Genomic DNA, 22,531 nt, shown 5'->3' with positions numbered 1-22,531 from the left:
GTAAACTAGCAAGATGTGGAAAAAAACATTTATATACCCACAGTCAATCCTTATTGAAATTTTGCAATACTGATGAGTGCCATTTTCATCTTCCCCATATGTATATATAATAAAAAATAAAACAATAATCTATTTACCCATAGACTTTAGTTGGGCACAACTGTGTAATGAGTCAGCCTGGTTCGATTAAACCATCTGGACTGATACTTGACCTTTATTGGTCTCTATTAACCAATATGGTACTCTTTACTTAGCACGGCGCCCATCGCGGCCATCGCGGGCATTGAATGCACTAAAAAATCGGGTGCGACGCGATCGACGCGATGCCCGCGATTTCCCATAGGGAACAATGTTAAATGTCTCAATTGACCCGATTTTCCTGTTCAATGCCTCAATTGACCCAATTTTTCCATAGGAAACAATGTTAAATGGCCCACAGAGGCCAAATAGGCACCCTGAAGTGTGAAATGGCCCCCACAATTGTTAACGCCACCCCACGATCAACGTGAACCCGAAGCGTGGCGAGCGCAGCTAGCCCGCGAGGGGCGGCGGTACGCGTCCTACGACCTTTTCATACCCCCACTATCCACGTCAGCGTGGAGTTGAGAATAGAATAGTGTGGCGAGCGCAGCGAGCCACCGAGCCCGAAGAGTGGCGATCGCAGCGAGCACCGCGAAGGGACGCTGATACCTGTGAAGCTTGCGAATAGACGCGTTTACCTGTGAAGGTATCCGCGTCCCCTCGCGGGACTCGCTGCGCTCGCCACGCTTCGGGCTCGGTGGCTCGCTACGCTCGCCACACTATTCTATTCTCAACTCCACGCCGACGTGGATAGTGGGGGTATGAAAAGGTCGTAGGACGCGTACCGCGCCCCACGCGGGCTCGCTGCGCTCGCCACGCTTCGGGTTCACGTTGATCGCAGGGTGGCGTTAACAATTGTGGGGGCCATTTCACACTTCAGGGTGGCTATTTGGCCTCTGTGGGCCATTTAACATTGTTTCCTATGGAAAAATCGGGTCAATTGAGGCATTGAACATGAAAATCGGGTCAATTGAGACATTTAACATTGTTCCCTTTGGGAAATCGCGGGCATCGCGTCGGTCGCGTCGCACACGATTTTTAGTGCATTCAATGCCCGCAATTTTTTTATCAAAATCGTGGGCGCCGTGCTAGGTAAAGAGTACCACCAATATTGTTTAGCAAATATAGTATAGTGCAGTATGCATATATTGTTCAACAGTGCATTTTAAAACATTACTTCCAAAATCTTTAGATGCATTTCTTGTTCAGATATTAAAGATAATGATTAGCCAGTTCACTTGAAATCGGATGTACTCAGAATAAAATAAAGTTTATTATTTCTCTCTCAGGTGTGTACCTAGCTTTAAGCATAAGATTAGGAAAAGACCACAGACCCCTATGACTGTTAAGAAGCAAAAATCTAATATACAGTAGATAAATCACAATTAACACTAATAATGTAAACGTCAGGCTGAAGTCAGAAATCAGATAAAACAAACAATGTTATAGGCTGGGCAAATGGAAGATAAGGCTGATAACAATTTAAACACCAAACAAAGAAAGCTTTGGAAAATGACAGACAAAAGAATTGTCACAGAACAAAAAATGCTGTTATTATTGTTGGCTTTATCATGTCTGTGAATCATTGAAACAATATATATGCCGTTGTCCTCTTTAGAATGCTCAAATAAAAGAAGATAAAAGTTTATCACTGAACAATTTTTTTTTTTTTAAAGAAAATAAATGTTTAATGAATAAAAACAGAAATATAATCTTTGGAATGATTAATAATATTTTAAAAATAAAGTCTTCATATATTCCTACTCTCGATAAGCATACACAAGGTGTGATATGAACTACCATTATGGACTGTATACTCCATATCGGTAGTACATATTGCACCATGTGTATACAGCTTGCGATGACGATGCACATGAATGTGGGGTCATTATTGCAAGAAAAAATAGACTGTGCAGGCAGTTACATTTTAATTAGAAAGAGTACAATCAATTTCTATTATAGTCAAATTGTCCACAGCCAAAACCTTGCAATGCCAACATTACACCATATGTATATTTTATATCTGTGATTTTGGACTCTGGGGAGTTCAAGGGAAATGGCATAGTCAAAATCGGTCAAAGCCAAAATTGCACAGTGTGTATATACATTTATTTCCTAAATTTAAGTAACATCTATGAGGGTTATTCTGACCTTATCAAACAGCGGAGAATTTGCAGGCCGGGCTATAATCGTGTAATTGTGCATGCGTACGACTCGCAATACGCATGAGCAGGGACATCCTGTGATAAAATCCTGCTACTTTATCACTGGCCATTTGCAATTTAATTGACAGGAAGTCAGTGTTTGTGGGTGATAACCGGCTGTTTTCTGGGAGTATTAAGGAAAAGGCAGGCGTGCCCAGGCGTTTGAAGGGAAGTTGTATATGGTTAACCTCCTATGTCATAGAAACTTTATGTGAGACTACTACAGTAATGTGCAACAAATAGACCCAGGTCATTAGAGGGGTTGAAACACCTCTTGCATCATGTGACCTCCTTCACAACCCAGAGAAATTAAGTACAGTAACACATCTTATGAAAGGGTAAGGAGGGGCTATAGTGCAGTACAGTTTGCATCTCCTGACCTACTTAATTTGTCTTTTTTGTTACAAAACAAGAATCAGAAAGATGGTACCTCTTGTCCTGCTTGCTCCAAAACTTCTGGAGCAGGATTGGTCTAAAAATCCTGCAAGTGTATGTGGGAGCAAGTAATGAGTGTGGATGAGAGATGCAGAGCGGAGAGGTCGGGTGGGGATATATTTTGAGATAAGCAAAGAGATATAAGTCGGTGTAGTCATAGGAATGGCTTTGTATGTAAGTAGAAGTTTTTTATATTGAATGCGGTAATATACAGGCAACCAATGGAGGGACTGACAGAGCAGATCAGCAGATGATGATGAACGTCTAGCCAGGAAGATCAGCCTCGCAGCTGCATTCAAAATGGATTGTAGTGGTGAGATTCTTTTCTTAGGAAGACCAGTAAGGAGGCTATTGCAATAATCAATGCATGATATAATGAGTGCATGGATTAAAGTTTTTGCAGTGTCCAGTGTATGGACGAATTTTGGATATGTTTTTAGATGTATATAACATAATTTAGAGACGGATTGAATGTGAGGAATGAAGGACAGTTCAGAGTCGAGGATGACCCCTAGGCAGTGAGCTTGTGGAGTAGGATTATTTGTTGTGTTCTCAACAGTGATAGAGATGTCAGCTTGGTAACTACTCTTGGCTGGTGGCAATATAATTTATTCTGTTTTGGAAATGTTAAGTTTGAGGTGGCGAGATGACATCCAAAATGAAATTGACAGAAAGACATTCAGAGACACGGAGCAATACTGAAGGTGACAATTCCAGGGAGGATAGATAGATTTGAGCATCATTAGCATACAGATGATACTGGAATCCAAAATAGCTAATTAGTTTCCCAAGAGAGGTGGTATAGATTGAGAAAAGAAGAGGACCTAAGACTGAGCCTTGAGTACTTGGGGTATATATAAATACTGAATTAAAAGCCAACATATTAGCAGTTTATATTTTACTTTAAAGTAGATAATGTCCATTTTATACTGTACTAAAAAAAAAAAACAAGGCAGTTGATTCATCACCATCTAAGAAAATAGTCACCCCCTTATACTATTATAATTGTTGTATTCATCAGTGTCAACAAAGACTTCACATTTGATATTTATAATCTATTGATTAATGGAGTAAATGTATTTCACACAAGGGAAATAGGGATAAAATAACCTTTGACTTGTAGAACCCAACAGAGATTAGAAGTCCATTAAATTGTTTCCATTTAGGAGAAATCTGTCTGGGAGCTACATTTGTAGAGAGAGAGTAGTTATTTACCTTTTTGCTGAAATATAGTACATTCTAACATAGTAACATAGCACTCATAAAGACCAGCAGTATGGTAACAGGAAATTTACAGTGCAGAGTGCAAATGTTCATGTAAAATGCTTCTGAAAAAAAAAATGAGTAAAAAAAAAAACCAGTATCTCTGAAAAGAAAACATTAAGCCAATATATAACTTATGCTTTGCAAGGCTTTGATTGCAGCCATCCTCAGGTCTTGTTTGTTTGTAGGTCGTTCTGTCTTTAGTTTTGTCTTCATGCATGCTCGTGTAAGTTATGAATGACCAGGTGATTGTCTCAGGATTTGCCAAATATTCCTCTTCTTTGTTTCTGGGCTGTTCTAGAGCTGGGTTGGCTTTTACATTTTTATTTTTGACAAATTCTAATCTGGACTGTCTTGAGGCTTATGAATGGTTTGGACCTTGTAAAGAACCCTTTGTATTTGCTTTTGTGAAGTCTTCTTTTCATGGTAGACTTGGCTGATCACATGCTTACTTCTTGGCAAGTTTTCTTCTCTGGGCTGGATGTTGTTAAGTATTTTACCATAAAGATGAGGTCTTCCATAATGTCTTTTTTCCTGTTGCCGAGCTCACAGCACCATCTTTCTTACTTATTTCTATAGTTTCCACTATCTCTCTGATGGTTTTTGTGTTTTTGCAGCCTAAGGATGGCTCATTTGGATTGAGAGCCCCTTTGACCGCATGTTGATATGGTTCATGAGAAGTCAGCAACAGCTTAAGAAAAACAAATACTATACTTGGATTTAACTCCAAACCTTTTGCCTGCTTAACTAATAAAGAAATAACAAATAATTACCACAGATATATACATTATACAGTTTTTGAATTGTGATTAATTACTTTAGTTTTTTTTTTTTTAAATGGGGAGGGCTACATACTGAACAGCTTTAATTCTTGAACACTTCCTCTAATTTGCATATATATCCCCTCAAATGCCATGCAATAAGATAGTTTGTGAATTTTAATCCCTGCTGGGTATTCCATTGTGAACTGTAATTGATATTATTTAAAAGTGGAAGTATTTAGGAACAAACTCGGCCACAAAGAAGACGCCCACAAGAGTGGAGTCAATGACTGCAAAACCCCATGGTGCAAAAAAGCCGCCAATGCTCTGCTTATTACATAGCTGAAGAGATCCATAACTCCAATGGCATTAAAGTAAGCACAAAACTGTGTGAAAGGAGCTTTATCTTAATCTACTTTAAAGTAAAATATAAACTGCTAATATGTTGGCTTTTAATTATTTATGGCCAACAGAAGTAATACAGTGTAGCCATTTTGATTGCATAAAGACTAGTAGTTCAAGCTGTGACACAGATCCAAAATGGTTGCGACACACCAGCGTTTCAGTGGCTTCCCCATTACTGCCCACAAAAGGCTCCCTAGCTAGCACTTAATTTGTTTATAAATCCTCACTGCAACTGCTGTTTTAAGACAATTGCAGCTCATGTGCCGTGTGACCGTGTGACCTATACATACAGTATTTGCAGTGGCAACATTTGTCCATTTCTGATTTAGACACTTTACGCAATTTTCAATTAAAAAGGACATTTCGGGGGCAATTTTTTTTGATTGTCTTAAGCAAGTGTGAACATATATACAAACTAAAGGTGGCCATACATCTACAGATTGATTGTCAGATTGGGCTGGTTGGACAAAATCCTGGTAATGCAAATGACAGTTGACCATTTGCTTTGTATTGCTGGGAAACTGCCAATAACTGTCATTCAGATATTACAAGGTTTTTGTTCCAACCAGCCCAATCTGACAATCGATCTATAGATGTATGGCCACCTTAATACTATTTTCTGAAGGTTTAAATTCTTCAAATTAAAAATACATCAATGTATAGTTTGTGAGGTAATGACAAAGATAGTTGTTGGACTGTGACCTGCCTAAAAAGTACTAAAAATAGGCACAGCAGCAGTAGCGCATGCAGGGGGGATTTTCTGAGTACCCAGAAACCCCCCAGTAGTCTAAGGGCCCTAGGCTGAAAGCTGAGGGTCCCCTCTTTCCATGGGTACAAGAATTTTAAAAATTGGCCCTTGGGAACCAGAGATATCTGACTTCAGTGGTCCCCATCCAAGCCTGTTAATTGCTGTTCCCAGTCAGATATTTCAGGTCTTATCTGACATAGAGTTTTTTCTGAGGGTATATTCCAAAAGCTGGGATTCTTCCCCTTTGATGGAAACTAGTAGCTTGTCTCTACTGTTCCCAGAACCAGAGATATCAGCCTTTAAGCAGCTGGTTACTGCTCCAGCTCCACACACCTGGTATGTAGTTTTATATTCTCATTGGCAGATTGCTCTGCCTCCTGAACTCTGATCCCCTAGTCCCCAATACCATTTGGTAGGTGGGATTCTTTAGTTTTTATTCCATTAAAATCTAAGAAATCTATTTCTGGGAACTGGAAATATCTGCAGTCAAGCAAGCTGTCCTCCCACCAGAAAATATGAATAATAAGCCCACTCCACTATACACCCCTCCTCTGCATATTAAACATCCTCTACCACCCTGGAAGTTATGTATCAGGGCCCCTTCATTCAGCCCAATGCCACCTTCTCCCACCATCTGTGCAGTAAAGGGGTAATTCGTGGAAATTACTGATCCAGGCCCTACATGCTGAGCGGTTGATATAATACCCCCTACCACCCGCGGGACATCAAAGCTTCCCCCACCCCTACCGCTGGAGGATCGGTAGGTGCCCCAATACATTGCTATGCCCAGAGGTCTACACTGCTGTTGACGCCCCTGTATGTATATGTCTATGTATATATATATATATATATATATATATATATATTATTTATAAACATTTGGTCTATCTATAATACTTTAACTGACCTGGCATATACTGGGTACATCTCCGTGCTTTGCTCCGCCCCTCTTGAAACCCCCTTCTGAAAATCCTGCGTTTGCCCCTGAGCAGTGAAGGGGTTAAATTAAAGGTGAGTTCTAAGAATAAAAGATAATAATCAGAAAAATAGATGTGTGTTCTGCTTCACATGTGATGTTGCTATGGGCAACCAATCAGAATCTTGGGCAAATTGTAATAGGGTTCGATATTTTTGCTTGCAAAAAAATCGCACCAAATTGCACCTTTAAAAATCAATGTTTTTGCTGCGAATTCGCATATGTAATGAGAAGCGAATTTGAGGCAAAAAAGTGCGATATGGTGCAATTTTGAGCGATTTTTAATCATGAAAATGTGCACATTTTAAAACATGCGATTTTGTGGTTCTCAAAGTCCCTGCATGGGGAGCAGGCTTGCTGGGACTCATAGTTCCACAGCAATACACAATAGTTTTTCTATTTTTTTACACATTCATCAGCTCGATGCCCACCGCCTAGGGGCATCGAGGACAGCCCCGGGCTTCAGCATGGGCAGGTAAATTCTGGAGGGGGGGATCCCTTCTTTGGGGGGGTCCCCACTCCCCCAGGACCCCTACCCATGCTGAGCGGTCAGGTGGTGAATGCTTTGGCCAGGGGGACTTGTATAAAAAGTCTCCCCTCGGCTGTGGCATTACCCTGCTGACTGGTTGGGCCCGGTGCTGGTTCTTGAAATACGGGGGACCCCTAGTTATTTTGTCTCCCGTATTTTGGGAACCAGGACCGGCCCTTGAGCCTGGTGCTGGTTTTATAAAATCCTGGGGACCCCAACTTGTTTGTTACTGTGATTTTATGAAACCAGGACTGTCTCTTTCAGCCCGGGGCTGGTTATTCTCAGGAGGTGGGACCCCACGCCGTTTTATTCCCCTTTTTTTTTTTTTACACAAAATAGCATGTTTTAAAATGTGCACATTTTCATGACTAAAAATGCGCACATTTTCATGATTAAAAATCGCCCGAAATCGCACCATATCGCACTTTTTTGCCACAAATTCGCATCTCATTACATATGCGAATACGCAGCAAAAATTTTGATTTTTAAAGGTGCGATTTGGTGCGATTTTTTTGCAAGCAAAAAAAAAAATCGCACCCTATTACATTTCGCCCAACTTGTCTCAAAAAGAAGCTTACTTTAACAATAAAGGCACATATCCGTACTAGGTTGTTATCAGTGAAAAGCATGACTTTTTTATATAAAACCTGTGATTTTTAACTTCTTTTTTTTTCTAACAGTATGTAAATTTGACACACATTTGCATGCACAAATTAAAAATGGGAAAATGTATCTTTTTATTCAGGTTGAGTCCTGTATAACCAAAATTCGGAAACACAGAATATTCCAAAATACAGGTTATTTTGAGTGTGACAGAGTGACACATTGGCTTAATGATAGCTCAGTGTACACCGATGTTGTCTCTCGCACAAAATGATAAAAAATATTGTATAAATTACCATCAGGATGTGTGTATTAGGTATATATGAAAAATATATGAATTCTGTTTTAGACTTGGGTCCCTACCCATTATAGTATGGAAACTGTTTTTAATGGCAGAAGAATCCAATATTCAAAATACTTCTGGTCCCCAATGTTTTGGATATGGGAGATCAATCTATATTGATCATCATCATTTCTAGTTATATGAGGAAGGTATTAACTCCTTGAGTGGTGGGTTTTGCTGGGGCAGGACAAACGTACCAGGGCAGGTTTGTCCTGCCCCAGCAAAACCCACCACAGAAAGTTGTAAGCCCCGCTCACCTCCGCTCCGGCGTTAGAACGCCAGAGCTTCCCTGCTGCTGCTGTCCCCGCTGCCTAAGCCGCCTGTCACATTCAGCAGTGACATCGGCGGCAGGCTGGGGGATGTTTTCTCGGGTGCCTGAGCGCGTCCGAGTCCCCCCGAGCCGCGCCGACCATACCCGAGCCTGCCACCAACGTCACTGTAAAATGAGTGACAGCTGGCTGGCGGGTCAGGGGAGCTCCGGCACACCTGGACACCACTGGCGCACACCTATTCTATATTAGTGGTATGCCTGTAAATTTTCTGGGACAGCCCGCTGCAGCAGCGCAGCTGAGCCCGGAAAATTTCCCGGCATACCACCCAAGAGGTTAAACCATACATATTTAAGGACATTTTAAATAAGTTAGTAGTACGTAGTATTACATTGGAAGGGTCTATTTATTTACATTATTTTGGTACTCTTTACCTAGAAGGGCGCCCATCGCGGCCATCGCATGTACTAAAAAATCGCATGCGATGCGACCGACGCGATGCCTGCGATTTCCCGTAGGGAACAATGTTAAATGTCCCAATTGACCCGATTTTCCTGTTCAATGTCCCAATTGACCCGATTTTCCATAGGGAACAATGTTAAATGGCCCACCAAGGCCAAATAGGCACCCTGAAGTGTGAAATGGCCCCCCCCAATTGTTAACGCCACCCCACGATCAACGTCAACCCGAAGCGTGGCGAGCGGCGGCGGTACGCGTCCTACGACCTTTTCATACCCCCACTATCCACGTCGGCGTGGAGTTGAGATTAGAAAGTGTGGCGAGCGCAGCGAGCCACCGAGCCCGAAGCGTGGGGAGCGCAGCGAGCCCCGTGAGGGGACGCGGACACCTTCACAGGTATACGCGTCCCCTCGCGGGCTTCACAGGTGGCCGCGTCCCCTCGCTGCGCTCGCCACGCTTCGGGCTCGGTGGCTCGCTGCGCTCGCCACACTTTTTATTCTCAACTCCACGCCGACGTGGATAGTGGGGGTATGAAAAGGTCGTAGGACGTGTACCGCCGCCGCTCGCCACGCTTCGGGTTGACGTTGATCGTGGGGTGGCGTTAACAATTGGGGGGGCCATTTCACACTTCAAGGTGCCTATTTGGCCTCTGTGGGCCATTTAACATTGTTCTCTATGGAAAATTGGGTCAATTGTGACATTGAACAGGAAAATCGGGTCAATTGGGACATTTAACATTGTTCCCTATGGGAAATCACGGGCATCGCGTCGGTCGCATCACATGCGATTTTTTGGTCGCATCCGATGCGACCGACGCAATTTTTTTCCCCTAACGATGCCCACGATCAAAATCGTGGGCGCCTTTCTAGGTAAAGAGTACCATTATTTTTACTAAAATAGAAAGGGTGCTTACACACTGTTTTTCACATTATATCAGTTTCACTTCAATACATTAAAGGGTTTTGGAGCAGTATTCACAAAAAACCTGCTTCAAATTCCTTAATTTGCATTTGCCACACTTATAATGGTAAATGCGATCTAGACAAATTTACAAAAAAAAAAAAAAAAGTCAAAATTGAATTGCAGTTGGTGCATTACAGGTAGGGTGACCAACTCATCCATTTAATCCGTGACACATATTAATTACACAGGTTCTGTGGTTTTAAGCTGCCACACCTCAAGACTCCATTTCACCTGGTCTTAAACTGCCACAGAACCTGTGTAATTAATATGTGTCCCGGATTAAAAGGATGAGTTGGTCACCCTAATTACAGGGCTCATGTTAGAATCGGGGGTTCTGCACAGCTTTCATAGGCAGAGAAGGTAGTGCAGGGACAAGCGCAGTGTGATCAGCTACAGTATGTATGATGGTCACACAAGCTGATTACTATGTAAAACAAATACATAAAAAATTTTTTTAGTATTCACCTTCCCTGGGTCCAATGATCACTTCTTCGGTGAGGGCTGCAGGTCTCCTGCTGTTCTGTGTCCCCCGAGGTGCTGCAAGGTGACGCTCCAAAATGGCAGCTCATTTTGCAGCACCAGGGGTCACAGAAGGAGGAAGCTCCGAAGACCGGCAGTGGTGTAGAAGTCGATCCCGGGTGGTGAATCAGCAGTGGTGAAGGGATTATATTGAAGTAATGAGAGAAACCGATACATACTGTAATGCCGTGTGTAGTTATGAACAATAGATATATATTTAAATAAGAGAAAACACGGGTAAAAAAAATAAATTACAGCAAAATGTTGGTAAGTTCTTTCATTACTTTATTGTGTAATGCTTTGTTTTCCAATCTCCCCTTACTAGGTACCAACGTAGTTAGGAGGCGGAGAAGTGTCAGGTGGTGCTGGGAGACCGGCATCGCCATCTTTGATATGGGCTAAAGACTGTTTTGGCCAGTTAGGAGTTCTTCCTGTTTCCCTGACTTCTCAGCCAATGGTAGCCAGGGGCGGATCCAGGATAAAATGACAGGGGGGGCACCATGATAAAAGAGGGTTTAGGTGGGGGAGGGCCAGTGTTAGTGGTGCCAGTGTACATGCTAAGAGAGCGGCAGAGAGAGGGTGGGAATGGGATTAAAAATAGGCCCTGGCATTTAAAGTACGCAGGCCCACCATGGCAACAAAAGTGAAGGATGTAGTTGTGCGCGCGCCGAAGGCGCGCTCTGGAAAAGGGGGTGTGGCCACTCAACAGGGGGCATGTCCTTGAGTGTAGTGTACAACACTATATACAACTTCTACACATTATGCAACAAAATACTAGACCCCATTATACTTGCCCCTTACACATGATGCCAAATGGAATGAGCCAAAATTCACATAATGCCACATGGATTGAGCCAAAATTCACATAATGCCACACGGATTGAGCCAAAATTCACATAATGCCAAATGGATTGAGCCAAAATTCACATAATGCCACATGGATTGTGTCAAAATTCACATAATGCCACACGGATTGAGCCAAAATTCACATAATGCCAAATGGATTGTGTCAAAATTCACATAATGCCACATGGATTGTGTCAAAATTCACATAATGCCAAATAGATTGAGCCAAAATTCACATAATGCCTCACGGATTGAGCCAAATTCATAAGATGCCATATGGATTGAGCCAAAATTCACATAATGCCACACGGATTGAGCCAAATTCACATAATGCCACATGGATTGAGCCAAAATTCACATAATGCCACACGGATTGAGCCAAAATTCACATAATGCCAAATGGATTGAGCCAAAATTCACATAATGCCACATGGATTGTGTCAAAATTCACATAATGCCACACGGATTTAGCCAAAATTCACATAATGCCAAATGGATTGAGCCAAAATTCACATAATGCCACATGGATTGTGTCAAAATTCACATAATGCCACATGGATTGAGCCAAAATTCACATAATGCCACACGGATTGAGCCAAAATTCACATAATGCCAAATGGATTGAGCCAAAATTCACATAATGCCAAATGGATTGTGTCAAAATTCACATAATGCCACACGGATTGAGCCAAAATTCACATAACGCCAAATGGATTGAGCCAAAATTCACATAATGCCAAATGGATTGTGTCAAAATTCACATAATGCCACATGGATTGTGTCAAAATTCACATAATGCCAAATGGATTGAGCCAAAATTCACATAATGCCTCACGGATTGAGCCAAATTCATAAAATGCCATATGGACTGAGCCAAAATTCACATAATGCCACACGGATTAAGCCAAATTCACATAATGCCACATGGATTGAGCCAAAATTCACATAATGCCACATGGATTGAGCCAAAATTCACATAATGCCACATGGATTGAGCCAAAATTCACATAATGCCACACAGATTGAGCCAAAATTCACATAATGCCACACGGAATGAGACAAAATTCACATAATGCCACACGGATTGAGCCAGAATTCACATAATACCACACAGATTAAGACAAAATTCACAATACGCTTCATAAACAGGGACATTGTCCACCAAAGGCGCACATTAAACATTTACACCATAATGTCCATTGCACGTTAAGTTACACGGCATGATGTCCATTATGTATTATGCCAAACACCATAATGCCTATTAAAAATTATGCTACATACAGTAAGTGCTACTTATCTACATGCTCATTGCCAAGGGTTCCATGCTCATTGCCAGAGGTTCCATGCTCGTTGCCATGTGGGATTACATGCTCATTGCCAACGGGGAATACGTGCTCATGGTAAATGGGGGACAGCCGCCGCCAGGCAGAAGTGATAGCTACTGACAGTGGCAGAGCCTGGCTGTATTCCGAGCACTGCAGGTCCCAGCTATTTGAAATAATACCCATTTCACACCAGAAAATGCATTCCCAGGTTGGCCCCTTTTACACCAGCCTAGTCCCTGCATTTTCTGGTGTGAGGGGGAGAGAAAACCACCCCTCCCCCCCTTTAACCAGTTATCTCATTTAACCGGCTATATCTTCGGAACTAACTGACCCATTTACATGAGACAAGTATCATATTGAAGAACTTTTGAGTGGGCTTTGAATGATTTTGGTCCAGTAAAACTGGAACGTTTGGTTCCAGAGTAATCAGTAATGAACAGCCATGAAATTACATTTCAAAAATAAAAAAATCGATTTACACGCTATATCTCTGGAAGCGATTGACCGATATGGACGATCCTGGTATCATATTGAAGGCCCAGCGGTTTGGAATTGAATAACATCAATCACAAGCTCCTGTGATACCAGGGGGGGAACTGGCAGCTGTCGGAACCGGGTGGGGGTCGGAATTGACGGGTCCCATATTATCCTATGGGGAAATTTTTTTACAGTTTTGCCAGGCGATATCTCCGGTTCCCGGGGGGCTAGAGACATGGGGCTAGGCTCGTTGAAAAGCTCTGGTCCTCATCTACAAAATGAATGACAGGAGGGGCACGTGCCCGGGTGCCCCCCCCCCTGAATCCGCCACTGATGGTAGCCACTCCCTGGGTATTTAGGGGAGCTGCCTAGGCAAATCCATGTCAGTGCAAAAAATCTTCTGAACGTGCTGTGCCTTTGGGAGGACTCCTGACTAAACTGGTGCCTATTGCTAATCCTCAGCCCAGCTATCCGTGCTCTGTGGCAGGAACCCGGCTCCCTTTGCAGCTGACTTAGTCCAACCCGATCCGCTCCTGCTGGTCCAGTTCAGCTGATACCCCACAGGTCCGCTACCAGTGTCTTCACCGTTAATTCATTTTTCAAGTCTTCTCCGTTCTGCAACTATTGGATCCAATTGTCTTTCTCGCCAGCCACAGTCTTCTTACAGTATTTTGTCATCTTCTTCTTCAAATCTCGACACAAGAACTTATTGCCTCATATTTAATTTGACCCCTCGTTTATTTTTCGAAGTATTTGAGTGCATTTCTGTTTGTTCCCATTGATTAAAAAATCATTCATTAAACCAGCTTCTTTTAACCCTACCATTTCTGGTCCGTCTGCAGTTCCTGAATCTCACACGACTCCATCTAATCCTTCAATTGTGACAGCGTAGGCGAAATCAGTATTTTTTAAGCTTTCATACTAAAAAAAATAATATTTTTTTTGCTTTAATCCTTGAAACAATGTGACAGTATCTTAATTCTATACCAAGCTTAGCCATTTGGTAAAGCTATATATAAGTACTGTATATCTATTAGGTGATGTATTTATAAGAGACTACACTTTTAACAGATGGGTGTACCTTGATACCACAATTAGATTGTAAGGTCTTGGGAGAAGCGTGGAATGTGCCTGCGCTGCATGTTGGTAGCGCAATGAAACCCTTTTTTTGTTTAATTTTACACATCAAGGGCCTAATTCAGGTTAACTCGCTAAGCAGCAGTCATTTGCTGCTTAGCAAGCACCTTAATGCCCCCCCGCCGGATGGCAAACCCCCCCCCCCAGCATATCACCGAAGACGAGGCGGGCACTGACGTCATGTGATGTCAGATTCCCGCCCAGAGAAGAAATCGACCTGCCTGCATTCTCATGAAATGCTGGGAGTTCCCCTGCTCTGGCCCAATGTACTCCCCTGCCCACCCCCAGCCTCCCTAGCCGCAGCAAATGAGCCGACGAATGTGTAAATCACAGAAGCCATTTGCTGTCGGGGCAAACACATGCACAGAAATGCGCATACCCCGATCATTGGAGTATGCAACGAATCATCCTGAAACAGCCAGTAAAGATGTTGAAGTTCCACAGAGTTCGATATGGACTTAAAAATGGATTCCATTCCATTTGCAGTGATTTCATGTCTAATTTCATTGTGTATTTAAATGTCTATATTCATTATTTTTATTAGTCTCGAATTAAACACTTGCCGCAGACTAGAAGCAGGTATATTTATTTACCAGCGGTCAGTCTGCTTTGCCATATAAGTGTTATACAAAGGCTCTTTAGTACTCAATGGTGTGGCCAGATCTCACGAGTATCTAGAAACCTCCCCTGGCCACCGATGTATCAGTATTGCTGTGCGGCGGGTCACCGGCCGTGCGCTCCGTGTTCTCTCCCTCCTCCCTGCTGCAGCTGCGTCTCTGTGTGAGGTGAAGATGCAGTCACTGGTAGCCAGGGGGAGCAGCTCAGGCTGATGACGTAACTTACAGCCTGAAGGGAGAGGACCGAGGAGCACATCAGTGGCGCCGCAGCTGGGCTGTCTACAAATTAGTGAATGGGGGCAAACAGTTATCTTGTCTTGTTGGGAGTGCTGGGGGGGTTATGGGTTGTGGGCTAATAACTATGCTGGTGTGGCAGTGCATGTGTGTTCAAGATGTGTATATATTTGCTAAGTATGTGTACTATATATGCTGTGTTTATATATGTATGTTATGTGTATATGCTGTGTGTGTATACAATACATGCTCTGTGTTCATGTACATGCTGTGTGTATGTATGCTATGTGTGTGTACATGCTGATTGTATATATATATGCTGTTTATGTGTTTGTGTGTTTGCAGTGTGTATATATATATATATATATATATATATATATATGCTTAATGTGTGTGTGTGAAAGCTATTTGTGTATGTATGGTGTGTGTGTGTGTGTGTGTATATATATAATATAATCGCGGGCAATCCTCGGTACAAGGGTCCTGACATCCAACTGTTTGCTAAATTGTTAGGCCTTACTTTACAAAGAAATGTTTTTATGTCTAACAACCGGTATTTTCTTCAGCTATGTGGGTGTGCGCCACCGCTCGCTCGCCAATAGCTATATGTTCATTGTTGAACAGGAGTTGTTTATCAACAACCCCAGGGTCAGCGGGTGCCTGCTACTATACACAAGGTACATAGACGACCTGCTGATCCTGTGGTCTGGTCCCCAATGTGAGTTGGAAGGTTTGATAAATGATCATAATGCGTCCAATTCCCCGGTAAAATTTATGTATTCCCTCAGCAAGGATAATATTAATTTCTTAGAAGTTAACATCAAGATTACCAGTAATACCATCACCACATCTTTGTTCTTCAAGGCCACTGACCGTAATAACTTGCTTTTGGCCTCCAGCCATCATCCAGCCCCACTCAAAGCTGGTCTGCCCTTATCCCAGATGTTGAGGGTGCGCCGGATCGTCAGTGACCCGGTTGAGCTAGACAGCACCCTTGACACCATGATTGATAAATTCAGGGAAAGTGGATATCAATTGGAGGGGTTGTTAAAATCCAAACATAAAGTTTTAACTCTGACCAGCGAGCAGGCTTTAACCGCTACGAGCCGCAACAAGAAAGCAGACAAGTTCATATGGGTTAATGCATTCCATCCAAAAAGTGGGGCCATCAGCAGAATGGCCAAATTGCATTGGCCTATTATCCATACGGATTCTGCCTTAAGGTCTATGCAAAATTCTTCTCTCATGTGTGCGTACACAAGAGGTAAGAATTTGAAAGATGATTTGATCAAAAACGATGTGGTGGAGGCACCTTCTTTATCAGTATCCACATTCTTGGGGACTCCCAAACCCGTTTGTTACAAATGTAGTGGCTGCAGACAGCTAACAGAGGAGATTGGATACTTGGATTGGGGAAACACTCCAAAGTATTTATCTGTTAGCAGCTCTCAAGTCTACACAAGTTTTATTCACTGGAATTGCTCCGCTTCGATTTGAAGATATCTGTGGTCAAGTGGGTCTTATATTAGATGTTCCAAGTCCAAGTGGGGTGAATAAACCTCTATATCACTTCCTAAAGCTTCTATGATCACCCACACCGACTGCTAAACATTTTTAAAAATCCAAATCCTAATCCTTGATTCACTTAGATTTTTACAAATTGTGTGAAGACACTCACCCACACTCAATCTTTGTGTGAGGTCAACTAACGTTTTTGCCATACCCCTGACGAAGTCCCTTGTGACGAAACGCGTTGGATTTTTATGAATAAAGGACCATTTGTCTGACTTGGAGTCATCTTCTTGTTTGAAAAGTGGACGGAAGAACTGTGTTTTTAAATTACTGATAAACGCGTCAGCGGAATGGACTAAATGTGAAAATTGGCTAGTTGGTACCCTGATTAGCGCACTCCGATAACCCCCCCCGTATTTATATATATACCGGTGATCAGTGAGTCGGCACGAGAGATGGAGGTTGCAAGGAATAAAATCGATCAATATGAGTCACTACATTTGACCAAACTGACTGACGACACAGAACAAGACTGGATGTCTAAATTGAGCTTACAACTGGCAACTTTTAAAAAAGAGCTTATTGAATTCAAAAAGTCTAAATTTACCAAGGTGAACAAAGACTATGCTGAGCAAAATGTGTATAGGTGGCTAGCGGGATCCCAGCGTCAACCCAATAGAGACAGACGCTTTAAACATCAGGGGAATCGCAACACTTATCGAGAATCCAACAGCGATACAGTGTCATCTGCTAGTGATGCCGGCAGCAGACCCACGTCGTCAAAAAACGACAGGCGCCTGGCCGCTGGGGTCAAGACAAGAGCAGGCAGAGTAAAAGACAACAACCCCCTAGACGAGGGGGACAGTGTCGCAGACTCCAAAGGACGGGGCCGCGGCAAGAGGATCTGACATTCAATATCTCTAAACGCTCTCTATCCACTAAAGAGATCAGGGTGTTAAACAAGGGCCTGTCCTTTGTGCCCACCACCCGGTTTGATCATTTAAATTGGAAGATTGAGACCATGAGATTGGACAGAAGCCTCCGTCTACGCGAGTTTTTTGGCAGAGATGACATCACCTGCATTCCTAAACCACCATCTATTTATGACCCCTTTACAAAGAAATCAACTTTTGATCCCTCTTCTAGCAACCAAGCCATCAAAAGCTTTACTAAAGTTTTGGAGTCTAAAGTTGGCATTACATATGATGCAAGCAAGAAAAAATTGCCATTATGCACCCCCAACCTAACTAAAGCTGAATGCACAGCTCTACATGACCTCAACACCTATGATGATGTGATGATACTCCCCGCTGACAAAGGGGGAGGGGTTGTCATTTTGGACATCGAGGATTACAAAAGTGAAGTTTACTCTCAAATTAACAATGAGCAACTTTATGAAAGATTGAATGGCAATCCTTCCATCACATATAAAGCTGAATTGGATAATATCTTGGCAACAGCCGTTCAACAAGAACTAATACCTACGTCAGTTAGAGATTTCCTTACCACAGAAAACCCACGGGTTCCCCTACTGTATTGTCTGCCGAAGATCCATAAAAATCTAGGATCCCTACCGGGTCGGCCGATTATATCGGCAAGGGAGTCCCTGTACAGTCCTATTTCAAGTTTTCTAGACCACTTCCTTCAGCCAATGATCCAAAAACTCCCCACGTATCTTCAGGACACGACTGCCCTTCTTCAGAAATTACCTACGTTTGACACAATACCAGCAGCAACATGGCTAATAACGCTCGATATTAGCAGTCTATATACGAGCATTCCCCATGAGGGTGGCATCAGTGCCATGAGGGAACTGTTAACCAATGATGCCAATTATATTGGCCCGGATATAGATCTCTTTATTACTCTGCTAACACTGACCCTCCAGAGGAACTTTTTTCTGTTTAATAAACAGTTATTTCGCCAACGCACCGGGTGTGCCATGGGTTCCCCTGTGGCACCGTTATTTGCCAATGTATACATGGCCTCATTGGAACAAGCCCTGTTCTTCAACGACTCCATCAAACCCAAAATTTCCTTCTACACAAGGCTCTAAGGATGACTTCATCAATACCATGGATAGCATCAACACACTAGACTGTCCGATAAAATTCACGTACAGTATGAGCCAAGAATATGTGAACTATCTGGACGTCAGAATATCAGTGATAGAAGGTCAACTGAACACAGCCGTCTATTCGAAGGAGACGGACCGAAATACTTTGTTACTGGCTCAGAGTTTCCACCAACCAGCATTAAAACAAGGTCTGCCATTCTCCCAGCTACTACGGGTGAAGAGGATCACTAGCTCACCATCTGTACTGGAACAGGACCTGACAAAAATGCAGAATAAATTTAAAGAGCGTGGCTACTTCACAGAAAATCTTACCATTGCAAGAAATAGGGTAGATGGAGTCTCGAGACAGGATGCTTTACAAAGGAGAAGTACAATAGGAAGGAGACAGAATCGCATTGGATGGGTACGTGCCTATAATCCAGCTGATCGTATAATTAAAACCACTGCCAATTCGCTATGGCCAACAGTCCAACACGACAAACATTTGAAACAACCGAAAGACACCAGACTGATGACTTGCTATACCCGTGGCAAGAACATAAGAGACTGGGTCGTGAGAACAGATATCTCAAAGAGACTTCCGCCAGGTACTATATGCAAACCCGGAGGGTGCTATCGCTGCATTGGATGCACCACGTGCAGCTCCATGATACAAGCTAAAGTGTTCAATCACCCACATTCGGGATATGAATACAAGATCCGCCATCCCTTAACATGTACTAGTAGCCATGTGGTCTACATTATCAAGTGCCCCTGCGGCCTTTATTATGTAGGGAAGACCATCCGCACATTCAAGGAGAGAATTGCTCTGCATAGAGTTGCCATTCGAGCCGCCTTAAACAATAAACCCAACGACCAACCGGTAGCAAAACACTATGCTACTCAGAAGCACAGCCTTGCGAGTCTTAGATACATCATTGTAGACCAGGTACCGGAGGACCTAAGAGGAGGTGACGGAGGAAGGAGACTTGCAACTTGAGACTAAGTGGATATTCCAATTGTACACAGTTGGACCGAAGGGTCTCAATGAACAACTGACTTATAACATGTTTCTATAATGTCACTCCCTTTTTTTATTTTTACTGTCATTTGTCCTAAGCTTTTTCCATGGTGCCCACACTACTGTTGCTACCTGTATTACAGTTTTTATGTTTATGCACCTGCAGTTGATTGTCACTAATTTTGTTTTTTGTGTTTCCCCGGTACCCTCCAGGTCCCCTCGGCGTCGGCGTTGCTAGGCAACCGTTACCTCCGAGTGGGAATCCGGATGTGAGATGTCCCTGAGTCAATCATGTGACTGACCACTCAGGAAGTTGAGCGGAAGGCAGAGGCAGCCGGCGGGAGGAGAGACACGGAGGAGGTCCGGTGTAAACACATAAATGTATGTTTTGTAACTTGTATGCATGTCCCTGCCTTGATAACGGAATTAAATCCGAAAACGTCGGCCACTTGCTTGTCTGTGTGAGCTTTCTTCTAACAAGTCCGAGAGAGTGCCGCAATCCCCCTGCCGTCTACACATCTGTTGTGCGCTGCACCCCGGCAACTATTTCTGATTTGGAAGCAAGGAGTGCCCACCCTCTCTCTCTCTCTCTCTCTCTCTCTCTCTCTCTCTCTATATATATATATATATATATATACTGTATATAGAGAGAGAAACACACACACACACTTATGCACATGTTAGGAAACCCCCATGAAAACCCTGCATTTGCCCTTGGCCTTGGTCATTGGATCAGTATAGGAGGACGACACTACAGCAACGTTTAAAGATGGCAGATTCACTGGTTCGGATGAGCGTCTTCACCCTGAATAACCTGAGGGATACCCAGATGTCCAATGTTCAAGCATTTGGGTACTTGTGTATTTTGGCGGCGCCCATCGCATCGCATACCATAAGGCATACGATGGTATGCGATGCGACGCGACATCGCGCAATGCTGTACAATGTCATACAATTTTTAAAATTGTATGACATTGTACATGGCATACAATGCCATACAATGCGATGCAACGCGATTATACATTGTATAAGCACCCTAATGGGTGCTTACAATGTGAAATGCACCCCCACGCCACCCCCCCACTATAAACGTGAACCCGAAGCGCGGCGAGCGCAGCAAGCCTGCGAGGGGCGGCATACCCCCACTATCCACGTCGGCGTGGAGTTGAGAATAGAAAGAGTGGCGAGCGCAACGAGCCACCGAGCCCGAAGCGTGGCGAGCGCAGCGAGCCCCGCGAGGGGACGCGGATACCTGTGAAGCCCGCGAGGGGACTCCGATACCTGTGAATGTATCCGCGTCCGCTCCCCACGCTTCGGGCTCGGTGGCTCGCTGCGCTCGCCACACTTTCTATTCTCAACTCCACGCCTACGTGGATAGTGGGGGTATGAAAAGGTCGGAGGACGCGTACCGCCGCCCCTCGCGGGCTCGCTGCGCTCGCCACGTTTCGGGTTCACGTTTATAGTGGTGGGGGGGTGGCGTTGGGGTGCATTTCACATTGTAAGCACCCATTGGGGTGCTTAAAAGCACCCTTTATGGTGCTTATATGATCTTTCATCGCATAGGGGGCAAAATCGTGTCGCATCGCATGCGATGCATGCCCTTGCGATGCGACGCGATTAAAACATTGCGCAATGCACATCAGGGGCGCCGCTATAATACACAAGTACCAGCATTTGTTCTGATTTTGGTTGAACGCAATAATTTAATATCAGGCAGAAATAGCAGCTACAGTATATAATAAGCACACACATGACACTCTGCTGATCACTATACAGTGATAGACAACAATGACAGAGCATTTTTTCTTTCTTGGCTTTGGTGGTAGCAGCTAGAGAAATTCTCGCACTCGGGGCCTCTCTGCCTGTCAGCTGGCGCGCAAGAGGAAGCAACCAGTGTCATATTAAGGTCCATATTGGCCTGGAGTTGAAATTTTATGAAGGGATTATGTTGTGTTGCTGTGGCCATGTGACTAGCGCTATGGAGGTGTGACCAATACTTTGGGGGTTGTTGTCTGCATATCAAGGCTTGTTTTTAACCTTATCTTTCCGCTGTGAATTGATATCCGACTTCCGCATGAACATACCCATTATATTGGATATTCTTATACCATGGAACGCAAACAGCGTCCTGGACAACGAGTGACACGCAGATACTTCCTGTATTTGCAGCTTGGTGCGAAGCCCTATTCCTTCCTGTGTTACTAGGAACAGTATTTCTACAGGTCGGTTAATGGGGGATCTGAATACAGGACGCTCCGTCCATTCATGTTACCAGCGATGACGCACATCCGGCCATTTGGAATGCGTATCCGGTATTTGGAACGCATCTCCATTTTGGTTCACCCGGAAGTCGGAAATCACACGCCGATTAGCGGCGATTGTGTACAGCTGTTAGCAGGTATATATACCTGTACCTGGACATTGTCTCAGCACGCTTCTGATGAAGGACTTAGATCCGAAACGCGTCTAGCGTGCTATCCAGTTTTATTTGGACCTGTGTATCGTGAAGGGCTGTGCGGCGTGGACCCTAAGGACTGTGGCTGTCTGTTTCCGGAAACGGGGAACCCAGGACCTAAGGACTTTGATACATCTGCCTTGCTGTTTTGCCCTAGGATCACTTGTCTTGTGCTTTTACCAAAGTCACTTTATTGTAAGTGCAATTATTGTATTAAATTCTTTTTATCCAATTGATCTGTACTATGTCTTTGTTGTATTGTGTCTCCCCTGTCTCATCATTAGGGGAGAACA

The sequence above is a fragment of the Crinia signifera genome, chromosome 2 (genome assembly GCF_055691185.1).
Source record: "Crinia signifera chromosome 2, ASM5569118v1, whole genome shotgun sequence".
NCBI classification, from domain to species: Eukaryota; Metazoa; Chordata; class Amphibia; order Anura; family Myobatrachidae; genus Crinia; species Crinia signifera.
The sequence above is the reverse complement of the archived record's forward strand: the minus strand, read 5'-3'. Positions refer to the sequence as shown.